This window comes from Physeter macrocephalus, chromosome 18, assembly GCF_002837175.3.
Source record: "Physeter macrocephalus isolate SW-GA chromosome 18, ASM283717v5, whole genome shotgun sequence".
NCBI classification, from domain to species: Eukaryota; Metazoa; Chordata; class Mammalia; order Artiodactyla; family Physeteridae; genus Physeter; species Physeter macrocephalus.
In genome coordinates, this window is record NC_041231.1 from 33,233,122 (window position 1) to 33,253,085 (window position 19,964).

The 19,964-nt window shown below is 38.8% G+C and overlaps 1 protein-coding gene across 23 annotated transcripts in view; it reads left to right on the top strand.

Annotated features, from left to right (window-relative positions):
• The window catches only part of FHIT (fragile histidine triad diadenosine triphosphatase), a 1,537,641-nt gene that overhangs the window by 366,961 nt on the left and 1,150,716 nt on the right, over positions 1-19,964 (top strand). For 4 of the 23 annotated variants that reach the window (XM_028478557.2, XM_055080202.1, XM_055080197.1 and 1 more), the window contains one exon: positions 8,349-8,399. The exons of 18 other annotated variants lie outside the window; for them this stretch is intronic. The gene's annotated coding sequence lies outside the window, so the exon portion shown is untranslated. Of the gene's footprint in view, positions 1-6,806; positions 6,902-8,348; positions 8,400-19,964 lie in introns of those variants that run through there. One more of the 23 variants, XM_055080201.1, reaches the window with a different exon arrangement.

The window sequence follows — 19,964 nt, forward strand, 5'->3', positions numbered from 1 at the left end:
ATGGCCATACCACCCTGAATGTGCCCTATTTCATCTGAAGTATCATCTTGATTACTGAGGTGTTTTGTTTTTTGTTTTGTTTTTTGCTTTTTTAGCATTCCTTACGTTTTGTACTTGAGGTGATTATCTCACTTGCCTCACCCTAATCCTGGCCCTGAATCCCATTATTCTGCCTCTTGACCAAACTGGAAATGAACTTCAAGTAGAAGAATAAATGAGAGCTGTACAAGGCATGGTAGAAAGTGCTTTCTGACAGGGTATGGGGTATTTATCCCAGTGTCAGGTATCTTGAAGTTGCCCCCAACTTTTCCTTCAGATTGCCATTTAGGTTTCCTGGCCTTGACTAAATTGTCAGCTAGACAAAGCAGTTGCTGGGGGGGGGTAAAGGGGAGCAGAATGGGTAACCCCAAAATATGCCTCTTTGACATAAGGGTTATTTTAAGCTGATTATATTTAAGAAACTGCAACACAGGAGAAGCTCTGAAAACAGTGTACAAGTTAGGGAATTCTACATTTGTAGATCTACATTTTTGTAGGGAAAAACTACATTGTAAGGGAAATCTCCATTTTATAAGGGAAATCTACATTTTTAAAGAAAATTTACATTAGAATGGAAGATACCTATTGCCAGAGAACTTTTTCACCAGAGAGACTTACCTGCCTGGCAAGATGACCTTTGTTTTCGAAACATCTCCTCCTCTCACCTTCCTGTGAATTTCCTTCGTGTTTTTGAAGCATCAGACCCCTATCCCTTTCCTTAGCTCAGGATGGTGCATTGGCTTCAATCTTCTGGCTACCTTTTGAGTCTCATCTTTGTGGACTCCTGTACATATGTATGTAATTAAATATTTTTTTCTCCTTTAAATCTCATTTTATAGGGTTCTCAGCCAAGAACTCAGAAGGGTAGAGAGAAAATTATTTTTCCTCCACTACAGGGCAGATGAGTGGGGGATGATCCTTTGAGGGCTCCAGTGACCTTTGTCTAGTGTGGTATGTGTTATTTCCAGAGATTTCCGTTTTCTGCCTTTGATTTGCTTTGTGGAGCTCCTTAGCTACTCCTGATGTTCCTCTTTCTCAGCCTCTACCATCCACTTTATTTGATTATCATCCCATTTCCACCCCCATGTGCCTCAGGTGGAATTTTAAGAATCCTGAAATTATGGTCACGTTTCAGTGTTTGACAGAGAGGTATCCTTGAGAGAAAGAGGTCTAATTATCACCAGCTGGGTTTTGGTGTCTTGGTGATGAAGCAACTCTTACTTAGAAGTTGAGCAGTTGTGGAAATGTTCCCTTCTTGTGAAGGATCTCTGGCAAGCTGTTGGATGTGACAACGGCTCTGTGAACCCTGGCCTTTGGCTCCAGTTTTAAGAGCAGTTTTCCTTTATTCACTGGGCAGCCTTTACCATTATGAATCTTGCCTTTTTGCAAGACCAGTGAATTCTGCAAAGGTTTATTAATCTTGATTTAATGTATTCATATGAAAGAATGTAACAGCGAGAGAATAAAGCTTATGTAGGCATTGCAGGTGTCCCTTTGGGGGGTCCACTCTATATTACTCACAGCAATGAAAAGTAAAAATGACAAGTTATATTAGCTAAGTTCAAGATACAAAAGGCAATATTAATTTCACAGGAAGTGTAAAAGGATATGTAAATGTGATCAACTCCCAGGAAAACATTGCCGTATACCACTTCAGGCTTTGAAATTATGCAGTTTAATAAACACTTGTTAAGAAGCATCACATACCAAACATTGAATTTTAAAGCAGGTGTTTCTGATCACATACTGTTTTTATGGAACAGCATTATTTTCCTAAGTTTTTCGAATGCTAGACATAAAGATTGGGGTATGCAAAGTAGTAGATTTATCAGTAGCAGTCACATGTTCTTGGGAAAGCACAGATGGTTGTGAAAAGAAAAATTCCATGTTGTTGCTTTTCAATTAAAAGTGTAATTTGGAAGTGTGGGCCATTAGACTAGAACCTGAAGTAAAAATTTCTAAGGCAAATGTGTTTAGTCAGTAACTGATGAGGGAGAATTATCTTGGAGTTCTAATTAGTTCAGCTCTAATGGGAGAAGCTTTCATGTAAGTTTCTTCTCACAACTTCCTTGGGTCTATGCTTCTTGGTTAGAAACCTTCCTATTTATAATCAGAACCAAGCTTGAGCTCCTACTAAATGGAAAGGGCTATTAGGAAGTTGCACCGGATTTTAAAGTCTTAAAGACCAAGCTGTATAGGCAGAGGAAAAAAAAAAAAATCTTCATCTTTGAATGAAGTGGTTTCTCAGATGTTTCAATAGATTGTTCAGAGAATCGGAGGAGTTTTACAATGTTTTAGACACGCATCAGTAATATTTTGTTCTGAATTTGCTTGTCTTGTACTTTCGTGGAGCTTTTCATTGCTGTTCAGTCTTGTGTTAAGAAATTGAGATAGAAAAGCATTAGGAAGAATGCTTACACTAAGTGGGTGAGGTGTGAGTGAAAGAAACAGTTATTTTCAAATACTGCTGGTGGCAACTCAGCTGTGTATATAAAAAAATATTGTATACTGATCCAACAATTCTGTGTCTATATATTTATCTTAAATAAATATCTTGACAAATTCACAAAGGCATGTGTCTTTAAGTAATTTTGTTGTAGAGCTGTTCATGATATTAAGAAGAAAAACCAAACATCCTAAGTGCAAAATACATGGTTAAATATTTTCTGTCTTTTGTTGGGGAAGAAGAAATTTTCCTCTACCCTTCTAGGGTCCTTCAGGCTGTTCTAAGAATTAAATCGAAGTGAGAAAAATTAAGAGGAGAAAGTCAAAGAAAAGTTTAATAACATGTTTACATGGGAGAGACCCAGGAAAATTGAGTAATTCATTAGGATGACTGAAACCCTCACCTTAAGCAGCATCTTCAGCTGACGACAAAAGAGGATGTTGAGGGTAGTGGTTTGGGACTTCAAAGGGAAGGAAGACCATTGACATGGATTTGGAAAAGCAAAAGGTTGATAAGTAAATGTTTGCTGGGCCAGGCAGTGACAATGGGACACAGAGTGGACTGATCTCTAGACCCTACCCGCACCATGCCTAGCCTACATTCTTTACGGATATCTCTGGAGATAGCTCTATTCTGGGAATAGGTCCTCTATCTACATTCTTTTAGCGGTTAGGGGGAAGGTCATAGTTTCTTCCTAAATCTTTTGGGCCTTGATTGTTTTCAGCTTGAAATAATCCTCATGCCAGAGAAACATTTTGGGGTGGTGAATTTTGCTTCCCTTCTCTCCCCTACACTTTATACAGTGGAATACCATGTAGCCTTTAAAAATGCTACTTAAAAAAATTTTAATTTAATTTTTATTTTTAAAAATTTATTTATTTTTGGCTTCATTGGGTCTTAGTGGCGGCACGCTGGCTCTTTCGTTGCAGCACAGGCTCTTTGTTACAGTGTGCTGGCTTAGTTGCCCCGTGGCATGTGGGATGTTAGTTCCCGGACCAGGGATTGAAACCATGTCCCCTGTACTGGAAGGCGATTCTTAACCACTGGACCACCAGGGAAGTCCCGAAAAATACTATTGTTGATGACTCAATAACATGGAAAGATTTTTATATTAAGTGAAAATAAAAATAAATTACAAAATAGGAAATATAGTAAATATAGTCTTATTGGATAGAGTTTTTAAATAGGTATATATTGATACAGTAATATGTCCTAAAATGTTAACTGTTCCAAAATTTTTCTTTTAACTTAACTATAGTTTTTTTGCTATAGTAGACATGGATTACTTGATGATAAAAATAATGAGAAAATGCACCATCAATGAGAGATAATAAAATATAATACAGGTGATCCTTGCTTTATAAAAGTAGGTGATTATAAAACAGATTTGCACTACAAATTATTATTTACTCTAGAGAAAGATTCCTGTGGTTATGATGAGTGAGTAGTATCTTCTTTAGTAATTCAGGTTTAGTTCACAGCTCTCTAGTGAAGCTGGCCTGCTGAGGAAACCTGGGGTTAGGGCAAATGAAAGCTACACCGTTAGGAGATGAAAGGCCTGCAGAAACAAAGTTTATGCATCTTTGAATTTTCCCTGAGGTCAATAGGCAAATAGTATTTTATTCCTATAGCATGCCCTTGATGCCAAAAGCTCAGCCTCTGTGCTTCGGTGCGGAATCAAATCTCGGAGACAGAGTTTGGGGTGAAGTAGAAAAGAATAGTTTTATTGCTTTGCCAGGCAAAGGGGGACACAGTGGGCTCCTGCCCCGAAAAACTATGTGTCCCAACCAGGGAGGATTCGATGAGGAGTTTTATAGCAGTGGTTCAAGGGTGGGGTTGCTGATGAGATTAGGGTGTATGCAAGGCCTCCACTCCTCTAACCTGGTCTCAGCCAATCTTGATAAACTTCTCCAGTTCCTTTAATGTAGCCTCAGGTGGTCTTTCTCTAATATGAAGAATGCTGACATCTTAAAGAGCTTAAAGACATTGTTATGTGTATAAGGTGGAACCAGGACCCTGCCCCAAGGCTGCACTATTGTTTCCTGGCTGCCCCTCTCTTGTCTTTGTATCCCTTCCCTTCCCAGATTAGCAACTGTTCAGATCTGCCCTTTGGAACTCAGGGAAGGTCATGGAAGCTGGAGTCAAAATCAGGACAGAAAGCCTTCCCTGCCCAGGTGCCCCACAGGGTCCTGCTCAGTTTCACCCTTTTATACCACAGTGAGGGACACTTAAATGTATTCAATAAAGGGAATTCCTTTATAAAGTGAGCACAAGGAGAGGCTTTCTGTAATTCAAAGTTCAGATACAATAAAACTTGACTCTGTGTAATTAAAAATTTTTTTAAAAATCCTTTTGCATGGCAAAAAACAAAGTCAAACCACAAGTGATAAACTGGGAGAAAACATTTGCAAGATATGTTATGATAAAGAGCTAACATTCTTCATATGTGATTTGAGGAGTTATTACAAAGTACAAATTGAGGAGAAAAAACCCCCAGAAAACCAGTAGAAAAGTGGCAAAAGACCTAGGCAGTTCACAAAAATTGATATAAAAATGGTCTTTCAGCGTATGAAAGTATGTTTAACTTCACTCATAAGAAGAGCTATGCAGTATCATCTGTCCTTATGAAATATTGAAAACATCCTAAATGCCTGTGTATAGGAGATTTTTTGAATGAGTCATGGTATAACTCACAGTGGTGTGCTGTAAAATAGAATCAGAAGGATCCTTATGAATTAACATGGAGTGCTTCTCAGTGATATTGTTAATGTAAAAAGCAAAGTATGGAAGGATATAGATAGCATGCTACATTTTATGTATGAAAGAAGGAGAAATAAGAATGTCTATCTATCTTTCTTTCTATCTGATTATTTTTGCAAAAGGAAACATAGAAAGGATAAAGTGGAAAAAATGAAATTGGTAATCTGTAGTGTGGGAATGGGATTAGAAGAGTTAGGGAAGGGAGTGATACCACCCTGAAGATACCTTTCTTTATAGTTTTGACTTTGAAACCATGTTAATGTTTTGTATACCCAAAAAATAAAATTAAACTACAAGACTGGGAGTAAAAATGGAATAAAAACAGAGGTAAATGAATCTAACTATATATCAAGTGAATGATATGATCACACATAAGGGATAGAAATAATAATTCAAGTTATTTTGAACACAGTATCTTGACTGTACTTTTGGCTGAGTTTAAAGATAACTAGAAAGAAATCTTGAACTTTTTACATTTACAATTGCTGCTGATAGTGGTAGTGATGGAACATTCTGAAATTATTTTTATGTGTTGTAGGACTGAGTATATATATATTGGGGGGGTAGCCTGTATATCACTGTGGAAGAATAGTAATACAAATAAATATGAACTGAGGGAAGGGAAGGTAGAACAGTGTACTACTGGATTGAGATTAGAAGTGTCAATATGAACACATGATTAAACATACATATAGATTAAACACACATATAGATTAAACATACTTATAAGTATGATTAAACATATATATAGATATAAATATATATTTATAATTCATAGTTCTGTCTTCTGAAAGGGTCTCCAAGCAGTGACAAGCCCAGCACCAATGAGCACACCTAGTTCCTGGCTCTTTGTTTCTAAATACCATTTCCCATGAAAAGGAACTTGGAGAAATTCTCATTCCAGGTCCCAAGCGGGAAAGTACAGAAAAACCTGGAACATTTTGTTGTGCCAGCAAATAAGAAACTGCTAGAAAAAAAATGGATGAGGACATGTGTGAATGACACAGAAGCCAGCTTCAAACAGGGTACTTAAAGGTCAAATTAATAAGGTATACTTAAGCCGCAAATAAACATAAAGAAGGGAGGAAGGCAAGCTCTTCTTACATAGAATACCAACCAATAAATGTGGAAGAAATGATGGAATTAGAAAATCACTATTTTACAACTTCTCTAGTAATAATTAATTCAGACTAGAATTATCAGTAAATGCTAAAATCATTGAGCAGAAGCTTTTTGGGAACAGGATATTTGCATAGTTTCAAAACATCTCTCCACACATTATTTATTATATGCATTTATACCGTAGGGGAAGAAAAAGTTTTCCTCGACCCTCTTGGAGTCCCTGGTTGGGTCTGAAAATTAAACTGATAAAGACAGATTAACAGGAGAAAAGCATACAAATTTATTTATTTATTTTTTATTTTTATTTTTATTATTATTTTTTTTGCGGTACATGGGCCTTTCACTGTTGTGGCCTCTCCCGTTGCAGAGCACAGGCTCCGGACGCGCAGGCTCAGCGGCCATGTCTCACGGGCCTAGCCGCTCTGCGGCATGTGAGATCTTCCCGGACCGGGGCATGAACCCGTGTCCCCTGCATCGGCAGGCGGACTCTCAACAACTGCGCCACCAGGGAAGCCCGATACAAATTTATTTAATGTAAGTTTTACACGATGTGGGAGCCTTCATAAGGAAATGAAGACCCAAAGAAACAGACCTGCGTATTTTTATTCTAGCTTTGATGACGAGTGGGCAGTCATGTAGAAATATGGTAGGTCAGAGAATATGAGGTAAGTGTAGTTAACTGGGAGCAACTTAGCAAGGCCTGTTTGTAAGGATTCTTCTCAGTGTCCCTTTGTCTTCAGATATAGCAATGATCCTTTCCTCCAGAAGGAGGACACCTCTCACATGAGGGTTTTATGCTCTGTTTCAGGGAAGAATGCCAGGGGCAGCTTTGAGACTTTCCTACTGCCATTTTCTCAAACTCCTTCACTTTAAAATATGCAGTATACCAAGGTACCATATTTTGGGTTAACATGAACTAAATCCCATCAATACACACAACAGGCACAGACACACAGAGACACACACACACACACACACACACACACACACACACACACACACACACATGCAAGGAGTAACCTGGCAGATATCACCTTATCCAAAGGATCAAAGTTAACATCACCAACCATGGGAACAACTTCCATCAGGTGCCTCCTGATATAATGCAATAAGAAAGACATAAAATCACTTAAGTAGTATGCCTTTCAAAATGTGTAATGTGAATCTAACCCTGAGGAAACAGACTAGCATAAATATCTTAGCCACAGATCTGTCCTCTTCAAAAATGTTAATGACATTATAGGCAAAGAAAGACTGAGGAACTACTCTAGATTCAAGAAGACTAAAGAGACATTGCAACTAAAAGCATTGTGACCCTGGCTTGGGGAAAAATGGCCATACAGGATATTCTTGGGATTGAGAAATATAAATGTGGACTATATGTAAGATAGTATTTTATCAGTGTTCCCTGAATTTGATCATTGTACTATGGTTATGTGACTATCCTAATTCTTAAAAGATTTTGAAATCTCACTACAGGAGATGAAAAGCTTATTTCCCTCTACCCTTCTAGGTTCAGTGGCTGGGGCCCACAAGTCAAACTGACAAAAGACGGATTAACAAAAGAAAAAAACAGTTTTAATTACTTATGTATGTATCAGGGAGGAAGAAGTTGTCCTCTTCCCTTCTTAGTTCTTCTGAGTGGTCTAAGAATTAAGTAGACCTGAGGCAGATTAACTGGAGAAAATAAAACAAAAATTTAATAAGGTATACATGGGAGAGAGTCAGAAGAACTGAGTAACAAACCAAAATGGTAGAAGCCCACCTTAAATACCATCTTCCACTGAAGACAAAGAGGATATTGAGGGTGGGGAGAGTCAGTTATGGAAGGTTACCAGGAAAAGCACAGTAAACAAGGGTAAGGATGTTATGCAGATTTAAGTCATTGCCCTCTCCGTTGATAAGAATTGGCCTGGTACAGCAAGGGAGACACTATACACATAGAGATTTCCCTTGTAAAACATGTAAATTTTTCTTACAGTAACTGCTGCTTGGTTTTCAGAGCTTCCCCTGTGTCTGCTATTTCTTAAAGGTAAGCAGGTTAAAATAATCCTTGTGCCAAAGAGGCATATTTTGAGGTGGCAAACTTTTCTCCCTTACCTATGCATGCAGTGGCACTGGAGTTCACCAAGAAAAAATGTGGCTCCAGGAGGTGGCCAGATGATTGAGGCTTATATATCATTCTAGTCTAAACAAAGAAAAATGGGGTTTGGGACTTCTGGGCAAGGGAATGGGGGCAGGTTATGGTAAGGTGGGGAAGGAAATGTATGGTAAATGAAAGTTATTTTGTTATGCAGATAAGAGTATCTCCGGGTGATAAAGTTGTCTCCAAGAGTTGTTCTCTTCCTGGTAGGAAGACATCTTTACAAATGGAAATTTTCTTTATAAAATTTTGGACAGAAGGAGGTAAAGAGTCAGCATGTTCTCAATTGCCTTCAGCTCAAAATAATCCTTCTGTCAAAGTGGGTGTTGAATATACTATTTTGGAGTGGTATTCTAGGACCGTATTCTGGTATCCGTCCAGCACTTATACTCAAATGGTTTAGGAAAAGAATATATATTCTTTCCCTTTTTCATCTGAGGGAGAGGGAGTTATAGTATATAGGGAGGAAGAGATAAAATAAATATTGCAAAATCGTAGCAATTGATGAATCTAGTGAATGGTATATGGAAGTTCATGGTATGATTATTACAAGTTTTCTACAGTTTTGAATTTTTTTTTCAAAATAAAAAGTTTTTAAAAATACTAAAAGCCCAAAAGCCTTTAGTCTTTGAAATTTTTGCCAGGCCACAGAGCTTTGTGTTATTAGGGATCCTAACTTTCCAGATGCAGTGAATGCATTTCATCTCCAATTCAAGTTACCTCAGAAAGTACTCATTACATTCACTTTAACTCTCTCACCCAAATGGCTCTCAGAGGTACCTGTGCATCCCACATTATCTCTTGACTAACAAAATTATTTTACCCATTTTTGTGAATTTGGGTCCTGTTGGTCAACAGTGACAGAATTTATATGCTCCTTCCCTTCTGTAGATACCACAGTTGTGTCCCTGAGGCAGCATTGAGTACCTTTGCTTTGGAAAGGATGGGGTCTCTGCTGAAATAAGCAGTGTGTGCAGTCTTGGCACAGGGGAGAAAGTGCCTGATAATATCTATCTGAAATAGAACCATTTGGAACTAATGTATATTAATGTTTCATTGTATCTAACTGTAGCCTTCTTTGATGTGGTTAATTACACACGGGTTAAGAAGAGATTTCATCCTTTGTCATGTTGAGTTTCAGATGCCAGATAAATCAAATCAAACAAAAATCAACTTCCAAAAAAGCATACTGGAGGTTTGATGCGGTTGTTGAGGATGAATTGGGAAGTTGTCAGAAGCTAAGTGTTGATTTCAGGACAGCCCAGCATTCAGGAGAATTCGGTTTTGACATTCTGAAAACGGTGAAGCTTTACCGTTATTCTAGAATGGGCCTTGCTAGGGAAATATAAATTGTATACTACCCTGCTAGGATTTCTACCTGAATTTGATTTCTTGTGCTAACTCCTATGAAGCTCCTTGATTTCTCTTTCTTGGTTTGTGCTAGTCTAGTGATTGTGGATGGGACCCTTGACCTCACTTTGGTTGGAAGGTACCTGCCCAGTATGGCTCCTTGGATGGACATGCCCTTGGGCCAAACAGGGGAGAGTCAGCCCTGGAGCTATTCAGGTGCAGTGGTGGCCATCAGACATTAAGGATGGCTTTGAGAGAGGTGGCTGCCTGGCTTAGTACAAGTTATTCTTGCTGGCAAGAAAAAAATAATGCCAGTATTACCTAAATCTCTGACAAATCTTGTTTTGCAAAGGAAGACCTTTGACCTCCACATAATGAGTACTCAGTAAATACTGGCTGCATACATAAATAGAGCTAAATTTAATGAATGTATTTCTTCTACATTTAAAAATAGTATGTTCCCATTGTGGAAAATCTGGATGACAGAGACTTCTCTAAAAACAAAAATAGATATTACCCATAACCCACTGTGCAATTAAATCTTTGTGGGCAATGTTATAGTTTATCTATGCCTGGATATTTTAACACAATTGTATTTTCATAATTACATATCTTTTTATTATATCTAATTATAAGCATTTCCCCATATTATTACAAAGTCTTCATAACCATAATTTTAATGACTATGTTATCCTCCCACATAGGAGAATTTCTTCAGTCATTCCTTTATCATGGGGGCACTTATGTTGCTGTCTACAATTTCTTGTGCCCTGCATACAGTGTGGCCAAACAAACCAAAAAGTCAGAGTTTGAAGCAGAGAAAGGTTTATTGCAGGGCCAAGCAAGGAGAACAGCTGGCTTGTGCTCAAAAAAAAAAAAAACCCACTGAACTCCCCTATGGTTTTCAGGGAAGAGTTTTTAAAGGTAAAATTTGTGGTGAGGGCTGCAGGGTGTGTGACTTTCTTCTGATTGGTTGGTGGTGAGGTAACAGTGTGGTGCTCCAGGAATCTTGTGCTCAGCCTGAAGTTACCATCCTCCAAGTGGATGGGGACCTTGGTTCCTGCAGAAGAACTCAAAGATATATTGTTATGTATATCCCTTGAGAAGGAACCAGGACCCTGCTTTATCTCTGCACTATTGTTTCTTGACTGCTCCTCCTTTATTTCCTCATTCCCTCCCTTCCTTAATTAGTAACTGTTTGAATCTGCCCTTTGGAACTCAGGGAAGGTCTAGGAGGCTGAAGTCTTTTCCTTACGAATGAGAAACAGGGACACGGAAAGGCTTTGGTACCTGGAAGGATCCCACAGGGTCTTGCTTGGTTTCAACTTTTTGATGCTTTGTTGCTTTAGGTAATGTTGGTATTAATATTTATAAATTTGCTTGTTTGAGACTAACAAGCATTTATTTGTAAGTATTGTTGTGGATGTAGATAGCTTTATTCTTCCAGGTTCTTCTGGCTGATCTAAGAATTACATCGACATGAAGCAAATTAACTGGAAGAAATCAAATTTAATTGCTTACATATGGGAGTCCCACATACAAGTAAGGGTCAGATATCCCATATACACAGAGATTCAAAAGCAGAAAAGTAAAATGAGGTAAATATGCTGTCCTGAGCTAGGGAATGGAATAGGGGCCTGGGGCTTCCAAGGACAGGAGGGTCATTCACAGGACAATAAGAAGAAAAGCAGATGCTGGGAGAATTAAGCACTGTCCATGCAACTCCACTCAGAGAGCGTAACTGGAAGCTCCCACCTGGTTTCTCCTGGACTCTGCCCCATGTGCCTTTCTCCTTTGCTGACTGTAATTTGTATCCTTTCACTGCATTAAACCATAATGGAAAGGATACCAGCTTTTCTGTGAGTCCCTCTAGCAAATCATCACAACCAAGGGTAGTCCTGGGGACTCCCAACACAGGTAGAGCAGAGAGAACAAGGGCTGTGGGGGAGGGGAACGACTGAGGTGAGGAAAGAGATGGAGAAAGAGACTGGAAAAAAAATAATAAAAAGAAGAAAAGCAGATGTTTGGTAATTAGATGTTTACCCTGCCATATAGATGGGACCACTTAGATAAAATTTATCCTTGGTAATAACTCTTTTTGGGGGAAAATCTCCAACTTAAATTCTTCTAGGTAGTTAAGGGGGGGACAGTAGTTTCTCTTGAACCTGCAGGATCTTGACTGACTTTAGCTCACAATAATCCTTAATCAAAATTGGCACATTTGGGGGAGGCTCATTCTGAACCCCTATAGTGTTTATAATATCCCCCTTTCCCATGTTCTCAAGAGGAAAGACAGCTTCTTCTTGCATTGGCCTAAAAAGGTGCTGAGCAATAGGAGGAGATGCAGATTTGGGGAAGCCAGAAAAAAAAGACCACTGTAATCTACATTATGAAAGACAAAGGAATTGCCCAGTGGAGAGTGGAGAGCATTCTGTTGAGGTGGCCTGAGAAAGAGGGGGAGAATTATAAGGAAGAAAGCAAGCGTGTCTGTCACTATTAAAGCTGAGAGCATTGGGAGAAAACTTGGATGACTTACGTGCCTGGTGGTGGGGGAGGGTGAGGGGGGCTGCCTGTTTTATATTTCACCAAAAAGAGTATTTACATGTATTGTTATCATTTCACAAAAGAGAACATGTTAGCCCCAGAAAACCTGAAAGGATGACATCTCAAAGTGTAAAAGTGAAATGAAATAGCTCCATTAAAACCTATTAGAAAGTATGTATTTTTCTCATTACTCTGTGGACTGTTGATGATGTGGCTACACCCCCCCAGTCCATGGACTGACGTTGGGGAGCCATACAATCAAATGATCTGTAAGTTCCATCGACACACACTGAAGAAGCTTGCATTTAGTGAAGAGTTGGGTTCCAGTCTTGACCTGATGGATGGTTTTTGAGCCATACATCCCATGAATATCTCAGTTTTCTGTTTAGCCAACTTATGAAGATCAAGTAAGGTATCATTTGTAGAAGTGCTGTTGTCTAAAGGCCTTGGTACTTGGATATGAGGCTCAGAATAGGAGTGTGATAAATTGTACAGTCCCAGGAAATAAGTGACATTTCATTAACCCATAGTTTGTGCAATAACCCATTTTTTGCAGTTTCTGAGAATGATTTCAAGAGGTAAGAAATACAACTAAAAATGGAAAAGGTAGGGCTTCCCTGGTGGTGCAGTGGTTGAGAGTCCGCCTGCCGATGCAGGGTACACGGGTTCGTGCCCCGGTCCGGGAAGATCCCACATGCCGCGGAGTGGCTGGGTTCGTGAGCCATGGCCGCTGAGCCTGTGCGTCCAGAACCTGTGCTCCGCAACGGGAGAGGCCACAACAGTGAGAGGCCTGCGTACCACCAAAAAAAAAAAAAAAAAAAAGGAAAAGGTATTTTATTGGCTTATCTACTGAGAAAACACTGTCACGTGACATCTAGAACTCCTGGATCTAGGAGATCAAATGATCTATCCATTGTTTTCTCTAAGGCAGTGTCTCACCTAATGGCAAGAGGGCTCCCAGGAATATATACCCATTCCATCCTACCAGTTCAGTAATTTCAGTAGGAAACGATAAAGTTTTATATTTCTAACCGTTCTAGTGAAAGTTCAAAGTTTCAGTCTTATTGGCACTGCCCAAGGTGATTGACCAGATCTAGGAGCCTATTCTTGAAGCTGTAAGTAGATTCAGTCCCTCCTAAACAGCATACACTAACAATAGGGGTGGAGTAGTTTCTCAGAGAAAAACTGGGTTTCTGGTAAAAGAAGGTGGGGTATGGATGATGGTCAGGCAGAACAAGAAAGACCTACTATAGAGTTGAAGTAGCCTTCCAAGCCAGTAAATGCAGCCAGTAGAATTGCCTGGCATATCTGGGAAGGCCTTTGTGTAAGACATTTTCTACTGACTGCCACAGCATCATTGTTTAGTGGCAGGCAGTGTCTTTGCCATCAGTTAAATCCTAATACCACTAAGCAGAAATTGAAGAGATTTAATGGGATGTTGGACCTATCCATGAATGCACAGGACAGTAGCTCATGCCATTGATGTGTAGAATCAAATATCTTTACGCACTGGGGATGTCATCATTTAAATGGCCCTATTGATTTTAGATTTTGGCAGGGCTTCTTTGACCCTGGAAAGCTCCAGGTTGCCTGAGGGGACATCACCTAAGGTGTAACTCCACATTATGTTGTCCTGAATTAGACCCACACTAACTTAACCATCTGTCCTAGGGTGGTCTGGCCTCGACAGGGTCTCTGGGAAAACTAGAGCAATTCATTTTGTTTTATGTTTATTTATGAATTCATTTGGAAAATCTGCTTCTAGGCACTGAACACATTCTAGTCATGTAAGAAGGACTACTTGTTTGGAAAATGTTTAATAATTATATATATATATTTTTTGTTTGTTTATTTTTTTAACATTCATTCACTCATTCATTCATTTATTTATTTATGGCTGCATTGGGTCTTTGTTGCTGCACACGGGCTCTCTAGTTGCGGGGAGCGGGGACTACTCTTTGTTGCGGTGCGCGGGCTTCTCATCGTGGTGGCTTCTCTTGTTGCAGAGCGTGGGCTCTAGGCGTGCGGGCTTCAGTAGTTATGGCATGTGGGCTCTAGAGCACACGCTCAGTAGCTGTGGCGTACAGGCTTAGTTGCTCCGCGGCATGTGGGGTCTTCCTGGACGAGGAATCAAACCTGTGTCCCCTGCATTGGCAGGCAGATTCTTAACCACTGTGCCACTGTGGAAGTCCTGGAAAATGTTTAATTATTCTATCAACAAGTTTAAAAAAAAAATTTCCAGCTTTATTGAGGTATAATTAACAAAATTGTAATATATTTAAAGCATACAATATGCTGATTATCTTTATGTATATGTTGTGAAAAGATTCTTACCATCAAGAATTAACATATCCATCACACCTCACATGTTTATCTTTTTTTTTTAATTTTTTTGATGAGAATACTTAAATTCTGTTCTCTGAGCTAGTTAGCTAGTTTTAATTATACAATACAGCATTATCACCTATAGTCACATTGAATGTTATACATTGGATCCTCAGACCTATTCAGTTTATAACTGAAAGTTTGTATGCTTTTACCAGCATCTCCCTATTTCCTCTACCCACCCCACCCGCCCCCCCAGCCCCTGGCATTCACTATCCTAGTCTCTGTTTCTATGAATTTGAATTTTTTTAGATGCTGCGATGAACATGAGACTGCAGATATCTTTTCAAGATAGTGATTTTGTTTTTCTTGATGGTTGTACCACTCTACATTCCCATCAACAGTGTACAGGGGTTTTCTTTTCTCCACGTCCTTGCCTGGATTTATTATTTTCTCCTGTCTTTTTGATAATATGCATCCTAACAGGTAGGAGGTGACGTCTCACTGTGGTTTTGATTTGCATTTCCCTGATGATCAGTGTTGAGTACTTTTTCATGTACCTGTTAGCCATTTGTATATCTTCCTTAGAAGATTTCTATTCAGGCCCTTTATCCATTTTTAAATTGGGTTATTTGGTTTTTTTGCTATTGAGTTGTATGAGTTCCTTTTGTATTTTGGATATTAACCCCTTATCAGATATATGATTTGCAAATATTTTCTCCAGTTCAGTAGGTTGCCTTTTCATTTTGTTGATGGTTTCCTTTGTTGTGCAGAAGCTCTTAAGTTTGGTGTGGTTGCACTTCTTTACTTTTGCTTTTGTTGCCTTTACTTTTGGTGTCAAATCCAAAAAATTATTGCCAATACCAATTTTTCCCTGTAGGATTTTTTAAAAGTTTTGACACTTATGTTTAAGTCTTTAATCCATTTTCAGTTAATTTCTTCTGTATGATGTCAGGTCAGGACCCATTTTCATTGTTTTGCATATGAATATCCAGTTTTCCAACCAACTTTTATTGGAGAGACTATTCCTTTCCCCATTGTATATTCTTGGCTCCTTTGTTAAAAGTTAATTGACCATATATGCATGGTGTGGATCTCTTTTGAGTCATCTTTCTTGGAATTCTTATGGCTTCCTGGACCTAGATGTCTGTTTCTCTCCTCAGCTTGGGGAAGTTTTCAGCCATTATTTCTTTGAATAAGCTTTCTGTCCCTCTCTCTTCTGCTTCTCAGACTCCTATAACCTTATAGTATGTATATTGATCTACTTGATGTATCTCATAAGTCCCTTAAGCTATCTGCATTCTTTTTCATTCTTTTTTCTTTTTGCTCCCCTGTTTGGATGAATTCTACTTTCCTGTATTCAAGTTCATGTATCCTTTTTGCTGTTTGATCTAGTCTGCTATTGAACCCCTCTATTGAATATTTCAATTCAGTTATTGTATTCTTCAGGTCTACGATTTCTTTTTGGTACTTCCTTATATTTTCTATATCTTTGTAGAAATTTTCAGTTTTTTCATGCATTGCTCTCTTGACCACAGGTAGAATCTTATGACTATTATTTTGAACTCTCTATTGCATAAATCACTTATCTCTGTTTCATTAAGATCAGCTTTTAGAGATTTATCTTCTTTTGTTTGGAACATATTCCTCTCTTTCTTCATTTTACTTGGCTGTTTGAGTTGATTTCTGTGCATTGGATAAAACAGCCACCTTTCCCAGTCTTGACAGACCTGTCTCATGTAGGAAATAAACCTCATCAGTCAGCCTGGCCCAAGCTCCTGGTTGCCTCTCAAACCTTTGTGGTTGTCTAAGCCTTTTTTCTTTGTTCTCAATGACCCCTGATGCTTGAGAGTATGCCAAGACCCATCAGTGTCCGAAAGGGAAGGATTGCAGTGAGCACCTAGATGCAGGTTGATTAGAAGCCAAGCCCTCAGACAGCAACTGGGAAAGTATGCAATTAAATCCTTTCTAGGGAGAAACTGGGAGATGGGCATTTTTGCCTGCTGTATCTAAATTGAGCTCAAGTTTACAACGATGGGGTGGTGTTCCTGTGCCTGTTTAAAAACTGCTTTAGTTTTGCTATACTCCTGTGGACTTATGAATGTAGGTCCTACTGGCTATCAGAGATAGGTGATTTGGGTGCCTGTCCCTCGGGTGGTAGCCACAAAATCTTTGGACACTAGACTTGTGTACAAGCTCTTTCCAGAAAGATGCTGAAGACCTTATTTTATTGTTGGAGTGAGCTGGGGGCAGAAGATGGGGAAAGTGCCCAGTGGCTTCTGAGGGCTCCAGGTGGGTATCATGGACAGTCTCTAGATGTGTGCATCTAAACTTGCAAGCTTATAGAATGAATTTTCAGATTATCAGTTTTGGTTATTATTTCAGTTATTGGTTGCTTTTAACAAACTAACCTAGAACTTTGTGGATTAGACCAATGATTCATTATTTCTCAAGGTGCTGTAAGTCAGGAATCAGAGCATGGCTCAGCTGGGTAGTTTTTCTGCTCCATTTTGTTTAGGCTGGGTCATTTGCTGGGTTGTATTCAGCTTGTGGCTGTGCTGGCCAGGAAGGATGGTCAAAGAAGGATTTTTTCACATATCTGATGTGTCAGACCAACCTCAATCTCTCCACAAAGTGTGTTATCATTTGGTAGTCTAGCCTGAGATTCTTTACTTCAAGGCAACTAACTTCCCCAGAAAGCTCCAAAGTGGAACCTGCCTGACTTCTTAAGTACTACATATAGAATTAGAATACTGTTACATTTGTGCATTCTATTGGCCAGAGGGAGTTGATAGGTCAGTCCAGCCCATATTCAAAGGGAAAAGGAATGGAATGAGCATACAGGGAGAGCGCTGATTATAGCCATCTTTGGAAACTACCACAGTTTTAAAGCTTAGTGGAGTATACTGTTTAAAAACTGTTTTTACTGACGTATTAAGTATGCCTTGGCAGAGTTTTATTTTGGTTATATATGAACTCTGACTGAATTTTAAAAAATGAGATGAAGCAAACATAGGCATATGCACATACATATATACATTTTAAAATTTCTGTATCTTGAGGAATCAATGATTTCCTTGACAACCAGGATTTCATATCTCATCCTCCTTACCTTTTTACTCTGCCTACCAAGAAGCTCAGAGCTAAATTGAATCATATTAACCCAGTTTGCCTCTGCTTTTGATTCATGTCTTTGATATTCTCCTTTGTTTTACTTACTGTTTGTATCAATATTTCTTTTGTGGAATAGCTATATACAAAATTTTTGAAATGAACCAAACACATATGTAGACTTCTCAGATCTGTAGAGTAGTATAAAGAGCTCTGCCTTCAGAGTTAAATGGTAGAGGTTCAAATCTTCATTATTTCCTATTTGTCTCACTTTCCCCATCTGTAAATTGGTTTTTGTAAGGAAGAACTGGATCATAGACATGCCCAGTAAATTGTAGCTATTAAAAACAGATCTCTACACAAATGAGTGCATGATGTAAAACTGTTGAAATCTGAGTAAGGTTGATAGATCATCAATGTCATAATCCTGGGTGTGATATCTTACTATACTTAGGCATGATATTATCATGGGGAGAAACTAGGTGAAGGGTACACAAGATCTCTCTGTATTATTTCTTACAACTGAATGAGAATCTATGATTATCTAGAAATAAAAGGTTAAAAAAAAATGTTCCAGGACTATTGCTTCTATACTATCCAAAGTAAATCATTGTTCTTTATATACCTACTTAAAAGATTATTGAATGCAATTGAGTATTATCTTAAACGTGTTTTTTATGTATCAACCTTGGTTGCCAGCTATGAAAATTTTCATTTATACAAATACCAATGGCTTTGTTTTCCCTGTTAAGAATAAGTCAATACATAAAAATAGCTTAACATGTTAACTGTAAAGCTAACATTTAAAGGACATCACTAAACCTATACATTTTTTTCTTGGAAAAATATTAAAAAGGGATCTGAAGCTCAGGATGTCTTCAGGAAGAACTGGGAGATGCTGATGCTGATCCCAGAAGAAATTCAGTAGGATTATAATTTAATCTGTGCAAATCTGATTATAGTCTTAGTATTCGTACACTGAATGTGAAGCAGCTTTCCCTTGTACCTTTACCTCCTGGCTTCCATTTGAAACATTCAGGAAATCTAGTTTATTTTTCTTTCTTTCTTTCTTTCTTTATTTAAATTTCATTTATTTTTGGCTGCATTGGGTCTTTGTTGCTGCACATGGGCTTTTCTCTAGTTGCAGCGAGCAGGGGCTACTCTTTGTTGGTGTGCATGGGCTTCTCATTGTTGTGGCTTCTCCTGTTGTGGAGCACGGGCTCTAGGCACACGGGCTTCAGTAGTTGGGGCATGGGCTCAGTAGCTGTGGCTCGCGGGCTCTAGAGTGCAGGCTCAGTAGTTGTGGCACACGGGCTTAATTGCTCCGCGGCATGTGGGAGCTTCCCAGACCAGGGATCGAACCTGTGTCCCCTGCATTGGCAGGCGGATTCTTAACCACTGCACCACCAGGGAAATCCCAGGAAATCTAGTTTAATGAAAACAAATAGACCATAAAATTCATACATTGAATGGAATTGGAGAAAAATAATGTACTTAACTTGTTTTAACTGTTAATGTGCAATCTAAATCTTCCTGATCTCTATAGGGCACAGAACATGTCCTCAGAAATTGAAAGTCAGACTAAAATCTTCCCTCCAATGCTCACATTTCCTCAAGTATTAGCAAACTCATAATCTGGAAAGAAAGATCCAGATTCCAGGCATGATTTAGTTACTAGCTTCCTGTTTCTTTAGAAGTCATTGAATCTCTATGGATTAAATGGATTTTATGGATTTATACTTTCCCTAGTCCAAATCAAGGAGATTGGATTAGAGGTCTCTAAGATTCCTTTTATCTCAGATATTCAGTTATTTTCCATATAGACATCCACTTATATCAGCCTACTTTTTTCTTTTAAATTTAATTTAATTTTTAAATTTTCTTTATTTTTTTTGGCCGCATCAGGTCTTAGTTGAGGCATGTGGGATCTTTTCTTGTGATGTGGGGTCTTCATTGCAGTGTGTGGGCTTCTCTCTAGTTGTGGCATGTGGGTTTTCTCTCTCTAGTTGTGGCCTTTGGGTTTTTTCTCTCTCTAGTTGTGGTGCATGGCCTCTGGGGCATGTAGGATCCGTAGTTTGCGGCACGCAGGCTCTTTCGTTGACGTGCGCGAGCTCAGTAGTTGGG